This window comes from Crocodylus porosus, unplaced genomic scaffold (assembly GCF_001723895.1).
Source record: "Crocodylus porosus isolate Cpor-Errol unplaced genomic scaffold, CroPor_comp1, whole genome shotgun sequence".
Lineage (NCBI taxonomy): Eukaryota > Metazoa > Chordata > Crocodylia > Crocodylidae > Crocodylus > Crocodylus porosus.
Window position 1 is genome coordinate 96,506,141 of NW_017728947.1, and position 13,812 is coordinate 96,519,952.

Sequence of the window (13,812 nt, forward strand, 5' to 3'; positions counted from 1 at the left end):
CGCGTGTCGGGGTGCGCCGCCCGCACCTGCTCTGCCCCCTGCACCACAGCAGGATGTTGAGGCGTGAGCCGTGCCAGGGGCCGGCTAGTGCCATCTTATTTCGTCTAAGACCCAAGCCAAGACACCCGAAGGAAGTACTAGCGGGTGCGCTCATTTGCTGGATGAATTAAAAAGCACGAGGGGCTGGGCAAAAAGGAAAAAAAAGAGTCAGACTCTTGCGACATCCGCTCCGCCGTCGTCACAGTGCAGGGGACGTTTTTATCCCGAGTCACAAAGCGAAGCCAGGCCGCGCGAGCGCCCCCGGCCCCGCCGCCAGTGCTGCGCCCGCGGCCAGCTGCGCGGGGCTGCGTCGGAGCGCGGGCGGGGCCGGCCCCTCGGTCCTCCTGTCGGCGCAGCGCGGCTTCGCCTGTTTGAATGGAAACCTCCGTGCCGGAGCTGCTAGACTGGCCTAGAAATTAGTGCCTGGTTTGGATGTCAGCTGGAGACTGACTGATGGGCTACTGCGAGCGCGGACGCAATTTGGAGCTCATCTCTCTAAACGTTTGCTGTATGACACGTGATCTCCAAACACTTCAGATTGCTTCCCTCACATTTTGGTGACTGCCCCCTGAAGCCCTTGCGTTTGTTTTAGATGCTGGGAGAGATGTAGATGGTTACCCTGTTTCCAAACTTTTTGTGCCCTCTGTTTGGCAACATTTCTCTCTTCTAACCTTTCCTCCTCCTCCTGCCTAGGAGGCTCTTTTCTGAACTCCATCCAGTTTCCAGTGGCTGTCCTGTAGCAAGCTCACTGAAACTAACCTTTGTATTCTAGTCAGTCACATAAGATTCATGCCCAGAGGAATTATTTCCTCATTCCTCAGTGGGGTGATGCTTCTGCACTTGCAGCACAAAGTTATGATCCACTTGAAATTCTTGTCTGACTTTGTCTCTCCTCACCCCAGGAATCTAGTAGCATTAATGCTTCCATTTAACTGAGTATTCAGGTTTTGGATCCTGTTTCCCCAGATGTATTAGCTTGCCTTTTGCAGAGCTTAAATTCATTTTGTTATGTTTCTTTCCCTATTTCTAATTCTTCCAGATTCTTTTGTATTTCCCTGTCCCAAATGCCATCCACAATTGCTTCTGGATTAGTATAATCTGTATAATTTACTATGTAAATATAAAGGGTGCAACCTTACCCTCAGATACAGATGTCAATTCTCAGTGCAGACAAAAAGAGCTTTGTAGAACTATTGCCTGGCAGGATTTAGCAGTAAACCTCAATAAAGATGATTTTGGTCATCACTTGTGGAGGAGGACACATTCACCTCATTGTTTCCAACCAGTTTGTTTGTCAGTCTGTGGATAAAACATTACTTTTTATTTAAGGAATTAAGTAATATTTTATCTACAGAACAGATGCAGCAGTAGTAGTGGTGTACGACCCGATTGCCCTACTAGTGTGCCATGTGGAGGATCTTTTCCATGCCCACTTGGTTCTTGATGTTGTTGACTGGACTACCATTACAGCCAATAAAGGTATCAGTTACTAAAATATTAATGCCCTTCCTTTCTGGATGCCCTTCCTTTCTGGAGTTGCCAACACTTTTCACATAAAATGCAGAACAGCTTAATTGGGGTTAGTGACCCACTGTCTGGATTTGATCCTGCAACATTGTAGTAAAATGCCAGATCTCCTACAGTGAAGGTTAAGAACCCATTTTGGTATGAAGGTAATTTTTTTCTACGTGCTCTAAAATCCACACACATACTGAGAATTCTGTTCTCTTTGGTACGTACGCATCTTGTAGTCAAGAGTACATTTACTGCTCAAAATTTGGGATTGTTTGAGTAAGCTTTCTGAGATTCAGAGCCCTCCCCCTTCCATTGGGAGAATGTGTACAAGTGGAAAGACTTCTCAACATCCAAAAGTGTTGTTTTCCCTTGATTACACATACAGAGAAAGCATAAAGTTTCATCTCTCCACTCCAGCCTCAGAGGGTCATAGACTAACTCACTATCATTGCAGTCTTCCCAAGGTACCCCAGATAATCTCTTTTATCATCCCATACAGCAACACTAAATGCAGTGAATGCAGTGAGAATTTTACAGGTAACTGGCTTTGGCTACTGGTATCTTCAGGGGGGCAGAGTTAAGTTTGACTGGCTGTGTATCACCTTTGTGTTTTCTGGTTTTCAGAAGTTTGAATTTTATTTAACATGATGTTTTGGAAGGGGATAAAATACCTCTAAGAGCAACCTTAGCAATACACTGACCTAGGGATTTTTTAGCATTTAATACAAGAGCTCCATATCTTGTTACAAACACATATCACTTTATGAGTCAACTGAAGAATTCAGTTCCCTCTCCCTTTGTGTGTGTCTAAGGGGAGTTTCATTAGCATGACTCAGTTTACCTAACTGACAAAATTAAGGCCAGCCTATCAGTGTAATTATGAAGTGTGGTTCACAGGCTTTTGTGCTGAAATTAACCATGTCCACTCATACACACAAGTTACAAAGAGATGTTTTTGTGAGTATGGTATACGATTAACAGGTTATTTCAGATATTTATCCTGGTCAGGCTATTTAGCTTTTTAAAATATTTGGCACTCACATAACAATTTTCATCCACAGATCTCTGAGTGCCCTGAGGACGGTTGATACTGCCATACCCATCTCACCAGATGGAAGAAAGTAAGGCACAGAGAGAGAGAGAAACTTGCCAGGGTTCATGTGGCAAGTTAGTGGCAGAACTGGAAACAGCACCCAGTTCTCCTTTCCAGCATGACAGAGGTACAAGCATAATATATACCTGTAATTTTACTGTATTAAGTTACTTGCAAAATAATTAGCTCTTTCTACTTATAAACCAGCGATATTTCCGCTTATCTCATACAAGTAAACTAGGTTTTTTACATGATGTCTTGCTGCTGATCTGCAAGTGGGACTCTCCACTGAAAACAGAAGTTTTGTGACATATGGAAGGACAGGGCCATTAATGAGTTTTGTTGTTTACCCAGGCAAATACCATACTACTTCAGCAGCTGTTTGGTTGATTGATGGAATTCTGACATCTAGTGGTCAGTCAGATTAATCGCAAATGTATTTTCAATAGGTACTAGGTACTACTGAGTAATTTTTGGAACAAGATCTGCGTTACCACTCTTCTAAATAAAATTATTCTTCCTTGACATTGGCTAGTGGAGACCTTAACAGAAATGTCATTAACAATCCATCAGCCTACTTATTATGTGCTCAGTCAACATGGAATCGAGACATAAAACACCCATAAAACAACAGTATGGATCTTTGGTTGGGTGATGTGATTGTTAACCCCCTGTTGTGTCTGGTCTCCAGAGGATATCAGTTTGCTATAGTAGGTAGCTAGGGAATAAGATATTAAGTTCAAGATGCAGAGATTCAAATTTAATCTCCAGAGATGCCAATTCAACCCCCTGTGAAGACCAAAGTGTTCATTCTTACATGATTATTTATCCAAAAAAGGATCAACTCTGATTGTTATTAATCTTTTCTCCCCCCCCCAATGGCTTTAAAACTAATTGAATGTATAGATACCATGACAAGAGACATATTAACTAGGCCTAGATAGTTTTTAAATATTATGTTGCTAGATTCCCTAATGTCTATGTCAATGATTTTTCCATGAGATCCTTTTAAGGGTATTAAGTATGTAAACACCTCCACATGATTCACAACATAAGTCCAGTGGTTTTAAGTAGGAATCCACAGCACCAAAACTTTCTGACAGGTTGCGGTCTTTCTGAGTTCCTTGCAACAGAAGAATTGCTCTGTTATTTTTTCCAGTCAAAAACTGAGTAAAAGCTAAGAGCTGGCATTTTCTGAGAGCTGCCTTGAATCTTCTAAGGGGTCTTTTGAGTTTAAAAAGGTCTGTGCCAAAGAACAATTTTCAAAGTAAATTTTTAAGGCCAACTCTAACCACTTGTTGTTTAATTAGCTAATTATGCACCTTCCTTTGTATAACTATAAAGTTGTGAATGTACTGGATAAACCAACATCTAAAAGTATAATCCAGTTGCCTAAGGGTAATATACATTTTCTAGCTTTCAGAGCAATAAATCCATCATTACTTCTCTCACTCATAAATATTGAAATCAATCCAAACTGAAAAAGATTTTTCCCTTCAGAGAAGGAATCTCTGATTTCCTGTTTGCAATAAGAATTGCTTGATTGCAACCCCTAAATGTTTTGAGTCCTTTTGCAATTGCCTATTTGAAAGGCTTTTAAAAAGTATTGACCTGATCTTTACCAAGAGCGTTATCTAATGCAGGCTTACTGCAATTAGCTACAGCAATTAACAGTGTGGTTGGATATACCATACAGGAGAAAGTATGTGCAGGAAGGTCATTCTGAATGAGGATGGAAATACTATCTTTTCTTACAGAAATGCCACGCTCTACTCTTGCTTTCTTCCTCCCTACCACCTTCAAAACAATTTTGAGGATAATGGCTCTTCAAAGCAGCAAAGGAGCATTGTTGTCCAATATTAGCTTCTGTGGATATTCCTTAGAAGTACAAAACAATTTTACTTTCCACATCATGAACACTAAACTATATGAATAGGGCTTGCAATTGTAGACAAGTTTAAAGTCCTGGAATTTCAGGAACAGTTTTACTTTCCCAGAATCTCAATATAAACTGTTAATATACATCAGCTATTTATGATTTCCTCCCAAAGCAAAAATATTAAATCTAAATAGATGAAAATCTTCCTTTCATTACATATAGTTTATTCCATTGTGGTTTCTAATGTGTTGCTTTTCAGATTTTGTTTCTATGTAAGTACATTACATTTACATTTGAATGCATAATACATATGTCCTTAAACATAGAATGCAAAATTTAATAAGTAAACAGGGAAGCAATGTTCATAAGCTCTTTTCCTAACATTAATACTGGCAGCATGTGCTTTATTTTAAATGGGAAAATAAGGAAGAATGTTATTAACAAAATGCTATTTGTTCATGCTTGGTTCTGTTTTTCTCCTAATTCACTAATATGTTAGACCTCATAGGATGCACCACCATATACTGTGGTACTGTATACAGACACTGCATGCAATCACTATCACATTTTCTATCTAAAAGATACCTGACTCAAAGAATCAATGGAAAATGCATTGCAGTGAATGTAGAAATTATCTTCCTCTTCAATATATAAATCCAGCTGCCTTGCATGCAGATGTTTCCATAATGATGGGTCAGTTCGTAGATGCCAGTAGCTATTCTGAAGAACTGTATAGGGGGTCTAGTCTCAAACATGGGGGTTATATCAGGCTAATTTAAAGATATTCTCAAATTATTCAAAATCTGGGGGTCCCCTTATGGAAGCCAGGAGGTTAGGGTAAGCTTCCACAAAGCTGAGTTCCCTCCACTCTTAATATTGGAGACAGGTTTCCTATACAGTACTATATCTCTTACATCCTTAGTGCTCCACACAATGCAGCAACATTCACTGCACCATATTCATAACTTGGGGGATGTTTGCATAAATAGCCATTATTTTTCACTATTCCACAAAAGATACCAAGGAACTTTCAGAGCTGCTTCACTTGGCAACCAACAGATCCTCACCGTTAAGTTGTAAGATTCAGAGTGCAGGCCTGATGGCATAAAAGCTATAGGATTTCATGGTGGTCAGTGGAAACGATACCTGAATTCCTTGAAAAGTTTGCAGAATTCATTTTGCTGCGCGGATCATTAGTTTATTTGTTGCAGACCAGGCACTGACAGTTGGCATGACAAGAACAGTGAACCTTTGACAATCCTGTGGAACGCCTATGAAAATCACATAGGCAAACACCCGGAGCCTGAAGTACTCAAAATGAGTGGACTGTTTTCAAAAATTAGGTCATGGACTCAACATCAACATGATTTGTATTTGAAGACAAGCAGCCTTTTGGGAAACACTACCAATAGAATCAATGTTTCTAAGTGATAGCTTTGCCCATTCAAAAGACGATCATGTTAAAAGGGGCTTACATGAAGTGCACAAAGGTGCTCAGATTTTCTTCTGAGAATGACTGGCCTACAAAACTAAGCTAAGCCAAACCAGGGCCCTCAAGTCAGACAGAACTTCAACCACTGAAAAAAATTCCATGTAGTAATGTTCTGTAGATCACAGTTTGTAACTCATTGCATTAATCTATTTTCTTTACTATTGACAAGCTGCACACACTGAATGCCAACTGTTACATTACATTAAAAAAAAGTCACCCATTTTGCTTTGTGAAGCATGACTATTATTCAATATTTGTACTTAAGTAGCACACCAAATAAAAATTGTAATAGTTTCCATACTTTGTTTTGTGTGGCAAATTGTAAAATGATCATATTTTATTACATGTGACAGCTGATGGAGCAGGCAATCATTTTGTGTTAACAGGCACAGCATTTACTGTCTTGTAGAAACATGACTGGTATGGAATAAGAAATTTTGCTGCCCTTGGGCTTCCATGGGATTGCAGTAATTTACACACCATGTTTATTTTTTCCAATTAATTAATATCGCCATTTCAATAAGGAATGATGTTCTCCCATTGTGTCAGTCTCCTCCTAAATATTAGTTTTTGGAAGGACTGTCAGTTCCACTGATTTCAGTAAGAGTACCTGTATGAGTAAGAGGAGCATGATAGGGCTTTGTGTGTATATATAAATATAATGCAATGAGAGAAATAAAGGATACAATATATCAAAGGAATGCCTTTGTCAGAACAATTGTGTGCAATTATAATGAGTTAGGGGTGATACGAGACAATAAATTAGAAATGAGTTTGCAGTATGAAGCAGCTGTGAAAAATCAGGCCTCCCCTGTGCTGTACAAACACAGATAAGAGAAAATTCCTTTCCCCTTCCCCTTGACTACTTGTAGTTGAAAAAGACACAAAAGGAGAGTAAGTGAGGGGTGAGGACATACCATCCACGAAGAAGAATACGGTGATGAATTGGTGCAGCTTCATTAATTACATGATTTTTTTTCTGATTCATTATTTTTAGAAAATGGGAATTTTAAATAAGATAAAGAATGGAGGAGAAAATAGCCAGTAGAACATGGGAGAAAGAAAGAAAAAAGGCATAGAAGGCAGTTATAATTCAGCACCTGCCTCATTGTAATCAGTAAGGACCCTCTACACGTGCAGGTAAAGGTGCAATGAGATCTAACACACAATCTGTACAATCATACCTCCTGCCATGCCAAATGTGCCTGGCAGGAGGTATGATTGTGGGATCTAGAATAAGAACTTTTCCTTTACTGCTGGTACAGGGGGAGCCTGCGATCATCATCCCAGGCTCCCCCTGCATAGGCAAATAGCAGGCTCCTGCAGCTACAAGTCTGGCAGCTGATGGGACTCTCAGCCCCAGCGGCACCCCATGCGTAGCTGGGGCTGAGCGTCAGGTCAGCTGTGTGTGGTGCCCCCGTGGGTGGGAGATTGCAGCAGCAGTCTCTGTGCAAATTAAAGTTGGATAAACACCAGCTATAAAGTTATTACACATTTTCCAGCAATAACTGTATAGCTGGTTGGACCTTTTTAAGGCACTATAGTTAATTTGAATGTGTAACCAGTCTAAATCAATTGTGCAATTAACTAGATAATTGTGCAATAGGTGTAACTGTAGGGTTTAAAGGCAGAAGTGAGATTTGAAGGAAGACAAATAGCTGCTGCAGAGATTCCCCTTCCCTCCCCCCCATTCAGTGGTATGGGAGAAGGTGCAAAGGTGTTTAAGAGAGAAGTTTACTGGTAGGCTATAAAGGCCACTAGAAATCAGTGGGCATGTATACATGTTCATTAATATACCGTAATTATGGTGCATTAAGCTTAGTACCTGTAATAACAGGTACTAACTTAATGTGCTGTAATAGGCACTACCACACAGCAGTGCTGGTGCATACTTTTTGTGATGCTAATATGTAGTAGACTACTTCTACTGCACAATAGCATGGTTTGTGCTTGTGGTGCTAAGATGCAGTAGTCTACTGTGCATTTAGCATCTCATGTAGATGCACCCCAGCTGATCATGCTAGATCAGGTCTCTGAGGAAAATTAAGGGATGATGGGCCATAGAGTCAAAAAGTTTATTTGATGTAAAAGAGAAGGCTAATGTGGTCAGCACAACTAATTAAATACATTATGGTTTCCCAGTAAGACATTATAAACCATGAACCTAAACTTTTGGCACAAGATTAATTGTCAGGTTTCCCCTCCTCCTGTTTTACCTCTAACACTAGTTATTCCTGGGTAGAGGTAACAATTAACACCTGCCACATCGAGTCAGCAGAACTTATTCCACAAGCTTTACGCAGGTCTTACATAGCTGTTAACAATGTGGGCCAAGAGGAGAGGTGCTTTTTTTTCTTTAATCAATCAATGACTTTCATTCAGTAAATGTGTGCTCTTTCATATGTAATGCACAACTGCTTAACTATTTTTTAAACTACCTAGTTTGTATATATTTTAAAGCTGATGGTAAACAAAAACACCTGCCTTTATAGATAATAGATAGGTGTTAGATTACACTACCAGTGCTATTTTTTTCTTCTCCAGCTATTTAAACACTGGGCAGAACATTCTGAGTGAAACACATTTAACAAGAAACAAGATAAGCTGGAACGGGATGATGTCAAGGGTGGGAATTAAGGCAGTTTTGGGGGAAAAAAAACATGGAGACACTAGGAGAGAAGAACAAATAGGAGTTGAGGAGGGAAAAGTTATTGAACAGGTTAAAGCGTAAGAAAATAGAAGTCTCAAATACATGGAAGTAAGTTAAATAGAAATGCTAGAAGTATGACTATAGAGGAAAAGAGCAAGCCATGAAAAATTAGTATTGATACTGGTTCTCCCCCTCTCTCCTTTCATGGGAGATGTGAAAGATTTAAATTTTTGACTGAAAAGCCTTCTCTTTGAAATATAAATGTGGGTGTTCTTTTCTTTTTCTTTTTCAGTGAGCAACGTCTTGCTTTTAAGAGGGTAGTTATCTAATTCTGGTTAGATGTAATCAAGATTAAGAACCATAACTATTAATATTAAGGTGAAAGGCATATTTTTGTCTTAATTGACAGAGCTGATATATATTTTGCCTGAGGGAGAGTTATACAAAAAATGAAATTGGTGCAGATAGAGAGACTATAATTTGAGGTGCTGTTAACAGGTCAACAGAGGACAACAGACCAGGAGAGGAGAAATGTGGTGTTAATTATGGGGCCAATTCTGCAAGGTGTTGAACATCTCTTGTACACAAAGTGTTGAGTATTTCTCTGGACTGTTTTCTGAGTGTACTAGATCAAAATACTGCAAAGATTTCTGGTTAGGGCACCCTAACATTAGAGATTTCATTGGGACTGTTTGATGTCTAAAATCAAGCACATGTTTAAGTTTCTGCAGGATCCAGGGCATGGTAGCTGATTTTGAGAGATGCTGAACACCTGCAACAATGATAGTCTTTGACAAGAGTTGTTAAATCCTCATTACCTCTAATGCCATGAAGCTGCAAATTAAAACTAAGATATTAAAGATACTGGATGGTCTCATTCAAAACATAAAGTTGTCTTTTTTTGGCTCTTTTACAGACTTTTAAATTTAAGCCTCATGTAGATTCATCTATGCATAACAAGTAACATGCAGTGAAAAATCTCTCTTCCATCTAGTACTATTAATCTGCATGAAGACAAATCTTCGGCTTTAAAAAAGACTTGTGCACAAGGTCTCTTATAATACTTCCATAATAAACACAAATATGTTGGTCAGAAGAGCAAGACAGAGGTGTATATGGAGAGGTGTCCTGTACAAAGTAATTGGGAGGCAAGATCATCTCTTATTCTAGTTGATTTGAGGTTTCTTTTTAGTTAATTGCTTTCCATGTAGTGACCCTGTGTAGCAGTCCCTCAGTTCAAGGATGACAGTCTTCCAGTAAATAGGGAAGTCACTGGTAAATCCATAGATGACTGAGGAGATTGACTGGAGATCTAAAGATGTGATAATTGGTTCCAAGAGCAGGGAATATATCCTGGTGATGTCAGGTCACAGCTCTTTCCCTTTGCCTCTCTACCTCCATAGTGGAGATGCAAATGATCAAAGCTTTGTTGTACATCCTGGCACTACTGGGGACAATTCAGTAATCAAGTCTCCCAGGTATTGATTTTAATGTTGTATTTCTTCAGATTGCCCTTCAAGTTGTCCTTGAATCTCTTCTTCTGCCCACTTCTAGAAGAGTGACCATCGGTGAGCTGGGAGTACAGGACCTGTTTTGGGAGCTGGTTTTCAGGCATCTTTATGACCTGTCATGTCAAATGGAGCGGGTGCTGCATAGCATCTTCAATGCTGGTGATGGTTGTTTGAGCCAGAATCCTGGCATTCATTTTTCTGTCCTAATTGATACAGAGGATTTCCTGAAGACATTGCTGATGGTAACATGACAAAGCTTTTAGGTATTTTGGATATGTCATCCAAATTTCACACCTCTCCTATACGGTAGGAATATCAGTAGTCTGGTAGACGAGAAGTTTGGTTTGGGTCCTGATGTCATGATCATTGAAGACATGATTTCAAAGTTGTCCAGAGGTAGCACTGGCAGATTTATCAGTATTGACTACTTTATCATCTATGTTTACTTTTTGGGAAGGGTGACTACCCAGGTAAGGAAAATGTTCAACATTCTCCAAAGATTGACCTCCAATTGTAATGGGTAGAAGAGCAGCTGGTTAGTTGGAGTGGGTTGGCAAAGTATCTTGATTTTTGTGAAACTGATACTGGGTGCATTGACATGAGGTGCTACAGCGCAGTCATTACTGTGCATTTATTTAGTACTTGTATAAGCAAGTACTAAATAAATGCACAGTAACTGGAGTTAGTGTGCAGTAGCAGCAGCGAACACCTTTTAAGTGATGCTACTGTGCAGTAGTCTAATACTATAAGCTACTGCACAGTAGCATCTTGGCATGGCTTTTGCCACATGATGCTACTGTGCAGTAGTATCAGGCTACAGTGCAGTCAGCATCTCATGTAGACATGCCCAGTGCATTTAAACATTTCATACAGTTCACAAAAACAGTTAAAAGTGACCTAGAGCTTTTTAACTGAGTGGGCAATCATCAGTGTATTGAAGATCAGTAATGGAGATATTGGTTATCCTAGATTTGGAATGTAATTGGTTTGATGTTGGAGAGATTCCTGTCCATGTGATATTGAGTGCTGACTTCAGATGGAAGTCTATCGTCAGTAAGAAGCAGGAGAGCTGCAGTAGAGATGGAAAGGAATGTTGGTGCAATCATACATCCTTGCTCAACTCCAGTTCTAATAGTGAGGGATCTGTTTCTGAGTCATTGCTTAGGATGCTTGTTGTTATGTTGTCATTGTGGCAGGGCACTGTTTGTGCCTGCCACTTTAAGGGTCTGAAGCTAGCAACTGGCAGGTGCCTGATGAGGGCAGCCATTTTGGATCTAGTGCTGCCCATATAAACAGGGCATTTTGCTGCTGGAAGGCCAGACAACAACCTTGCCTGGCTGCAGGCAATCATCTGGAGGTAAGGGCAGGAGCTGTAGGGGATGGTCAGGAGGCTCCTGGTCCTGGGTATGACCTAAAACTGTACTGTGCCAGGAGTGGGTGGCCTGGTGGGGCTCCCAGTGTTGCAGAAGCCCCCAGGAAATGCCGGGCCAGTTATCACCCTGGTGAAAGGCAGGTCAGAGTGCCTTAACCCCAGATCCCACCTTTGGGTGGGTCAGGACATCAGAGGTAGAGGGGGCCAGGCATAGTTACGGCCACCTGATCCTACCTGAGGGAAGCCCCAAGACCCTGAGTACTGGGGGAAGTGCGCTGTGGGAGCCCCACGTAGAGGGGGGCATTGTGGCTGATCTCAGGGTAGCACCATGACCTGCTGCTCCAGGGAGGGAACGAGAGTCCCCTGTGAGACCCTGGAGCACCAGTCATGGTGTGAGTCACCCCATCTCTCCACATCCAGGAAGAGGGACCTGAAGAGAGTGTGGGGCTAGTGATGCCGGAGGTAAAGTGCCCCCTTGACTGGTCCATGCTGGGGCCAGGACCAAGAACGTCAAAAGGGCCAGGTGCCCACTGCGAGGGGCACCCAGAGTTGTGGGCCTGGGACCCCACCTGGCCTTGGAGGTGAGGCCAGGGCCTGTGTGTGGCTGAAGGTCCTGAGTGGGAACCACACCCAAGAGGGGAGCCAGCTACAAGGAGCTCAGCAGCCTGAATGAAGGCGGCATAGGCCGCCTGAGCAAAGAGATCAAAGGCGGGTCCTTCCAGGAGGATTCTGGAGTCTAGTGTGGGGCTGGTGTGACTAATAACATCTGGATACCATCTGCAAGGCTTGGGCTGCGGTGTAGGGGAGGAACGGAGCCATAGATAGTGCCCCCTGGCATTGGGGCAAGAAATGGGCAGCCTTCTGCTTAATTAACATCAATAAATTAATTAACAACAAGGCATGGCAGGAAAGAAGGTGGGCGGTTAGCCCAGAAACAGGTGGACAGGCCACAGGGAACTTGGCCCAGAGAAGGCTCCCTGTTACAGTCATGAACAAGTCTGATAATGGTAACAAATTTTGGTGGGTATCAAAATCTGATCAGGATCTTCCATAGGGCCTCTCTGAATGAATCAAAGGCCTTGGTCAGGTCAATGAAGGCCATGTAAAGAGCTCAGTGTTGCTTGCAGCACTTCTCCTGTAGCTGTCTATAAAGGTACACCTACACATTGGTCCAATATTGGATCAGTACCGATACAAAGAAAACTGGCTGTATTGGAAATTGGCCTCAAGTAGTCAATAATTTAGATGATAAATTCCCATGCGTGCCCGCAGCCGCAACACAGCATGCAGGCAGCGAGGAGCAGAACTTAGCAGCATGCAGCTGGTAAGTCTGTTGTGGTGGAAGGGGAGGAGGGAAGGAAGGGATGTGGGGAGTCAGATCAATGCCCCCCACGGTGAGTGGGGGAGGGGGCAGGCACTGCCCAGTTGGGGTGGGATTGGTGAGAGACGGAGCCGTGGCTCATCGGAGGAGTGGCTCTTCCCTCCACCTCTTCCTAGTGCGTGGAGGGAGGTGGAGGTTAAGCCAGGGCTGCACTGGGTGGGTGGCAGCAGCACTGGGAGTAGGGCTATAGCAAAATTTGGGGTGGTTGCAGCCCTCTCCGTAGCCCCCTCTCAATGCTGTTGCTGCCTGCCCCAAGCCCAGCCCCCACTGAGAAGAGCCTGGGGCAACCCCAGCTTCACCCTGCCCAGATCTGGGGGCACCCCCCCCGTGCCATCCTGGGGTGCTTGCAGTAGAGGGAGCCACCCCCCTCCCCACTGAGCTCCGGCTCTGTCCTGAACCCTGTCACACCCTGGCTGGGCAGCACCTGCCCCTGCCCCCTCCCTCCCTCCCTCACCATGGGAGGCACTGATCTGCCCCCTGCCATGGCCCTTCCCTCACCCATTCCCTTCCACCACAACAGACTTACCAGCTGCATGCAGCTGTATTGGAAATCAGATGCCTCCTTAAATATCAGACTCCTTAAATATCAGACTCCAAAATCTCTATCAGTGCACTCTTAGCTGTTTAGCAACAAAGATCATACCTGGAGTACCTCTGTGTGGTCTAAAATCACATTGGGACTCAGGAGCTGTGTCTACATGAGACACTACTCTGCCGTTGTTACTGTGCATTTACTTAGAACTTGTATAAACAAGTACTAAATAAATGTGCAGCAGTGCTGGCGAACACCTGTTTTATGACATTGACTACACAGTAGCTTAGCATACTGCGCAGTAGTGTCACATCATAGTTTTTACCATGCAGTATTGGGCTACTGTGT